The following is a 6,327-nucleotide window of genomic DNA, read 5'->3' on the forward strand; positions in this document are numbered from 1 at the left end:
TTTAAAAACAACCGTACGGTAAAACAACCATGTATAAAAAAAAAAAACCTTAGGGTGAAACAACCATACCGTATAAACAACCGTACAGTTAAACAACCATGCAGTAAAAAAACAAGTGTACATCACTGTTAGAAACGTCCGTTCAGTACAACCATGCAGTTTAAAACAACCGTACGGTAAAACAACCATGCGGTAAAAAAACTACTTACAATACTGTTAAAAACAACCATATGGTAAAATAACCTTGTGGTTTTAAACTACTGTACGGTAAAACAACCATGCGTTAAAAAAGTTACAATACTGTTAAAAACAACCGTACGGTAAAACAACCATGCAGTAAAAAACAAACAAAAAAATACATCCGTTCGGTACAACCATGCAGCATAAAACAACCGTACGGTAAAACAACCATGCAGTAAAAAACAAACAAAAAAATACAAGTTAGAAACATCCGTTCGGTACAACCATGCAGTATAAAACAACCATACGGTAAAACAACCATGAGTTAAAAAAGTTACAATGCTGTTAAAAACAACCGTACAATGAAACAACTATGCAGTAAAAAAAAAAAAAGTTTAATTCTGTTAAAAACAACTTTATGGTAAAATAACCATGTACAGAGCTGGCAGGTAAATGAGAATGCGTACACAGAACATCCTTTCAACTCATTTGAGATTTGGGGCTGTAGTTGAGATATTATTTGAGCTTTTGAGATGTTAATCAGCTGTTCCTGGTTGTAGAAACGGCCTCGTTGCCATGGTTACGCATCATAACAAATGTCCAAAACTAAAAAAGTTTCAGTAAAAATCCTTCCAGCTGCACAGCATCTGATACCAGAGGAAATAATCATAAAAAAAAGTGATTTACATCCAGAAAAAAAGGAATTAAAGTTTCCAAAAGCAAAATCTCAGAATGAAAGTAACAGAGATGCTCCAACATGCAGCCACCTTGAGTGGCGCAATACTAGAACCAATTATTTTTAACATCCGTTCGGTACAACCATGCAATATAAAACAACCGTACAGTAAAATATCCATGCGTTAAAAAAGTTGCAATACTGTTAAAGAAATGTACGGTAAAACAACCATGCAGTTAAAAAAAAAACAAAAAAAAACGGTATAATTCTGTTAAAAACAACTTTATGGTCAAATAACCATGTAAGAAAAAACAACTGTACGATACTGGTAAAAACAACCGTACGGTAAAACAACCACCAAGAAAAAAACAAGAACAACTGTACAATACTGTTGTAACAACCTTACGGTGAAGCCATGCCGTATAAAACAACTGTACGGCAAAACAACCATGCATTTTAAAAAACAACCATAGGGAGAAACAACGATACCATATAAAGCAGTACAGTAAAATTCAATTAAAAAAACAAACATACTTTATTAATCCCAAAGGGAAATTATTTGTTGTTGTGACTCTTTATCCTCATTTCATTAAGAGATGTTATAGATACTGATGGCTGTAGGCAGGAAGGATCTCTTGTAAAGGTCCATCCCACAGTGGATTCTTAGAAACTGCCTGCAGATGCCATCCGATCAGTTCACCCAGACTCAACTGCCCTCTCGTTTCCCCAAAGCTGTAGGACCGCCTGAATGCTGGGCAAAACTCCTCCCAGAGAGATGGCCACTACTCCCAACAGTCTGCCGAGCTCCTCATCGCTGCGGACAGCCAACTGTAGGTGCCGAGGGATGATGCTGTCCCTCCACTGTCACGAGCCGTGTTTCCTGTTAGTTCCAGGATCGCAGTGGTCAGGCACTCCAGCACAGCCGGCAGGTAAATGAGAATGCGTACACAGAACATCCTTTCAACTCATTTGAGATTTGGGGCTGTAGTTGAGATATTATTTGAGCTTTTGAGATGTTAATCAGCTGTTCCTGGTTGTAGAAACAGCCTCGTTGCCATGGTTACGCATCATAACAAAAGTTTCAGTAAAAATCCTTCCAGCTGCACAGCATCTGATACCAGAGGAAAAATCATAAAAAAAATGTGATTTACATCCAGAAAAAAAGGAATTAAAGTTTCCAAAAGCAAAACCTCAGAATGAAAGTAACAGAGATGCTCCAACATGCAGCCACCTTGAGTGGTGCAATTCTAGAACCAAGTATTTTTAATATCCGTTCGGTACAACCATGCAGTTACAATACTGTTAAAAAAAAACAAAAAACGTACAGTAAAAAAAACATGCAGTATAAAAACAAAATAGCCCAACAATAATTCTGTTAAAAACAACTTCATGGTAAAATAACCATGTAAGAAAAAACAACTGTACCATACTGGTAAAACAACCGTACGGTAAAACAACCATGCAAGAAAAAAAACAACAACTGTACATCACTGTTCAAAACAACCGTGCGGTAAAACAATCATGCGCTATAAAACAACCATAGGTAAAACAATCATTCGGTAAAAAACAACTGTACGGTAAAACAATCATGCGGTATAAAACAAGGGTACGGTAAAACAATAATTCGGTAAAAAACAACTGTACAATACTGTTAAAAACAGCAGTACGGTAAAACAATCATGCATTAAAATTCAATTGTACAATACTGTTAAAAACAACCATTTTTGCAAAACAAACGTGCATTAACAAATAACTGTACAATTCCGTTAAAGACAACTGTACGGCAAAACAATCATGCGGTAAAAACAACTGTACGGTTAAAAAAAAAAATGCAGTAATGTTTTTTTTGTACAATTAATTTAAAAACAACCGTACAGTAAAACAACCATGCATTAAAAAAAACAACCTTTAGGGTGAAACAACCATACCGTATAAACAACCGTACAGTTAAACAACTGTGCAGTAAAAAAACAAGTGTACATCACTGTTAGAAACATCCGTTCAGTACAACCATGCAGTATAGAACAACCATACGTTAAAAAAGTTACAATACTCTTAAAAACAACCGTACAATGAAACATCTATGCAGTAAAAAAAAAAAAAAGTATAATTCTGTTAAAAACATCTTTATGGTAAAATAACCATGTACAGAGCCGGCAGTTAAAATAACATGCAGTAAAATAAAAAAATTGTACAATTCATTTAATAACAACCGTGCGGTAAAACAATCATGCGGTATAAAACAAGGGTACCGTAAAACAATAATTCGGTAAAAAACAACTGTGCGGTAAAACAATCATGCGGTATAAAACAAGGGTACAATACTGTTAAAAACAACTGTACGGTAAAACAATCATGCTGTATAAAACAAGGGTAAGGTAAAACAATAATTGGGTAAAAAACAACTGTACGGTAAAACAATCATGCGGTATAAAACAAGGGTACAATACTGTTAAAAACAACCGTACGGTTAAACAATCATGCGTTAAAAATCAATTGTACAATACTGTTTAAAAAAACAATACGGCAAAACAAACGTGCATTAAAAAAACCAACTGTACAATTCCGTTAAAAACAACTGTACGGCAAAACAACCATGCGGTAAAAACAACGGTACGGTAAAAAAAACATGCAGTAAATTTTTTTTTGTACAATTTATTTAAAAACAACCGTATGGTAAAACAACCATGCATAAAAAATAAAAACAACCTTAGGGTGAAACAACCATACCGTATAAACAACCATGCAGTAAAAAACAAGTGTACATCACTGTTAGAAACATCCGTTCAGTACAACCATGCGGTACAAAACAACCGTACGGTAAAACAACCATGCGGTAAAAAAACAACTGTACAATACTGTTGAAAACAACCATATGGTAAAATAACCTTGTGGTTTTAAACTACTGTACGGTAAAACAACCATGCGTTAAAAAAGTTACAATACTGTTAAAAACAACTGTACGGTAAAACAACCATGCAGTAAAAAAAAACAAGTGTACATCACTGTTTGAAACATCTGTTCGGTACAACCATGCATTATAACACAACCATACGTTAAAAAAGTTACAATACTGTTGAAAACAACCGTACAATGAAACAACTATGCAGTAAAAAAAAAACAAAAGTATAATTCTGTTAAAAACAACTTTATGGTAAAATAACCATGTACAGAGCCTTCAGGTAAATGAGAACGTGTACTCCGAACATCCTTTCAACTCATTTGAGATTTTGGGCTGTAGTTGAGATATTATTTGAGCTTTTGAGATGTTAATCAGCTGTTCCTGGTTGTAGAAACAGCCTCGTTGCCAAGGTTACTCATCATAACAAATGTCCAAAACTAATAAAGTTTCAGTAAAAATCCTTCCAGCTGCACAGCATCTGATACCAGAGGAAACGATCATCAAAAAAAATGTGATTTACATCCAGAAAAAAAGGAATTAAAGTTTCCAAAAGCAAAACCTCAGAATGAAAGTTACAGAGATGCTCCAACATGCAGCCTCCTTGAGTGGCGCAATTCTAGAACCAAGTATTTTTAATATCCGTTCGGTACAACCATGCAGTTACAATACTGTTAAAAAAAAAAGTATGGTAAAAAAAACATGCAGTAAAAAAACAAAACAAAAAAAAACTAATTCTGTTAAAAACAACTTTATGGTAAAATAACTATGTAAGAAAAAACAACTGTACCATACTGGTTAAAACAACCGTACATAGCCACAGTGCTGCTAACTTAGTCCTCACGTTGTAGCTGGCTGCAAACTATGAAATGGATTTCCTGAATGTGAGGCGGGTCTTATTACTCTGGTTTCATGAGGCACACCGCTGTTCAGGAAATCCATTCCGTAGTTTGAAGCCAACATGCATCATGGATTTGAAATATCGGCTGGTGGATTGGAAAAATCCGATACGTAAATTCTGCTGGTATCGGAGACCGATACTAGATCGGATCGGCCCCATCCCTATTTTGAATTAAACATTTTATGTAATTAAACGTTTCTTGTAACAAATGTGATGAACATTGTGTGAGGTTATACATTTCATAGAAAATTGCTACACAAAATGTTCAAATATAAGTTAACAGCATGATTTACATATTTATGTCTCCCTTGAAGCTGCAGTACAAACATGCTCTGAGAAATATCTTTAAGAAGCTTTGTGCTTTCTGTAGATGAGCTTCACAGAATTCCTGTTCTGGAGACACACGAAAGACAGCCATGTCTTTCTGGGTCCACACAAGGTCACAGTGGTTTGATTATGCACCTGTGCATAGTATGGATGATGTTTCTTCAGGTGAACTTCACTGCCTGCCTCCACGGCCTGCTGGATGCTGCATGTCCTATATTTGTAAGGAAACTTTCTCCAGGCAGCAGCGATCACACATTGAGTCCATCAGGAGATGCTCCAAGTTCAGGGATGTTGGTGTTTACGATGAAACCACATTTAACTTTTTGATTTTTCTACTGCTAGCTGTAGTTTTAATGTAGGCCTTTGGAGCATCATCCTCATGATTCACACTCCGTTTTGTTTGCATTGATTAGACACAGTTGTAGTGTATCTAAAAGGCTAGATTAGCTTTAGAGCTCCACTACAGTCATATTTTAATAACAGGTTCTCTCTTTTTCGAGCTACTTGACAGATATGTGACAGAGGTACTGTGCGTAGATGGTTTAATCAGTAACATGAGACGTTAATTTTCTTTGACCCATCAAAATAAATGTGGTCATTTATTAACAGAATCAAAATTTAACATCAAAACATTGTACACTTGATTAGACTGATCTGCTTCAGATTAATAAAACTTGGCACGTTTTACTTAATAAAAACAACAGACATTTCTGAAGATATCTATATTAATTACTGGCAAGATAGAAGAGTTTTAAAGATGGGAAATATGGAGGAGTTTAAAGGAAATATATGGAGGAAGATTTATAACTGTAGACCAGAACAACATGCTCCTTTCAAGCGCAGTTTGCCGCGGTACACTTGTAGTGATGCTCGTGAACGACTCTTTACCTTGGCAGAGAATGGGTCCGCTGCGGTCAAGAGGTCCCTGGCACGCTACCTTTCAGCGTCTCTTCAGGGCGGCTGCGACTCGGCAGAAGTCGTGAGATACTCCCTTCTACAGAACAACTTCCTCAGCAGTTATAGGGCATTCGCCGGGTGGAGCCACAGCGAGGTGTCGTGGCTCCTGCAGAGATGGATGGCTCCATCAGACTGGAAACTGAGTCTGAAGTTCCACTCAGCAGTGGAAAAACTCCAGAACTACTCCACAGACTAGAAAAGACTGAGAAGACGTCAGAAGAGACTCAGAAGAGACCTGAAAAGACTCAGAGGAACTGACAGTTCCAGGAAGTGTCGACTTTTAAAGAGTTCTGCTTCCGGTCACTTGTAGTAAGTCCTGATTGGTTGAAGGAACCAACAGGGGTGTGGTTCTAGTGACGTCAAAGGGTTTTTACAAGTCGAGAAAAC

The 6,327-nt window shown here is 36.6% G+C and overlaps 1 long non-coding RNA gene across 1 annotated transcript in view; it reads left to right on the forward strand.

The window, feature by feature from the left end:
• Positions 1–2,159, forward strand: part of LOC119429298 — a 6,237-nt gene extending 4,078 nt beyond the window's left edge. Inside the window, exons 2-3 of the long non-coding RNA XR_005187756.1 lie at positions 1,067–1,070; positions 2,148–2,159. This is a non-coding gene — a long non-coding RNA (uncharacterized LOC119429298). The remainder of the gene's footprint in view (positions 1–1,066; positions 1,071–2,147) is intronic.
• The last annotated feature ends 4,168 nt before the right edge of the window (positions 2,160–6,327 follow it).

Source organism: Nematolebias whitei, unplaced genomic scaffold (assembly GCF_014905685.2).
Source record: "Nematolebias whitei isolate Nwh7 unplaced genomic scaffold, NemWhi1 Nwh_scaf_338, whole genome shotgun sequence".
NCBI lineage: Eukaryota > Metazoa > Chordata > Actinopteri > Cyprinodontiformes > Rivulidae > Nematolebias > Nematolebias whitei.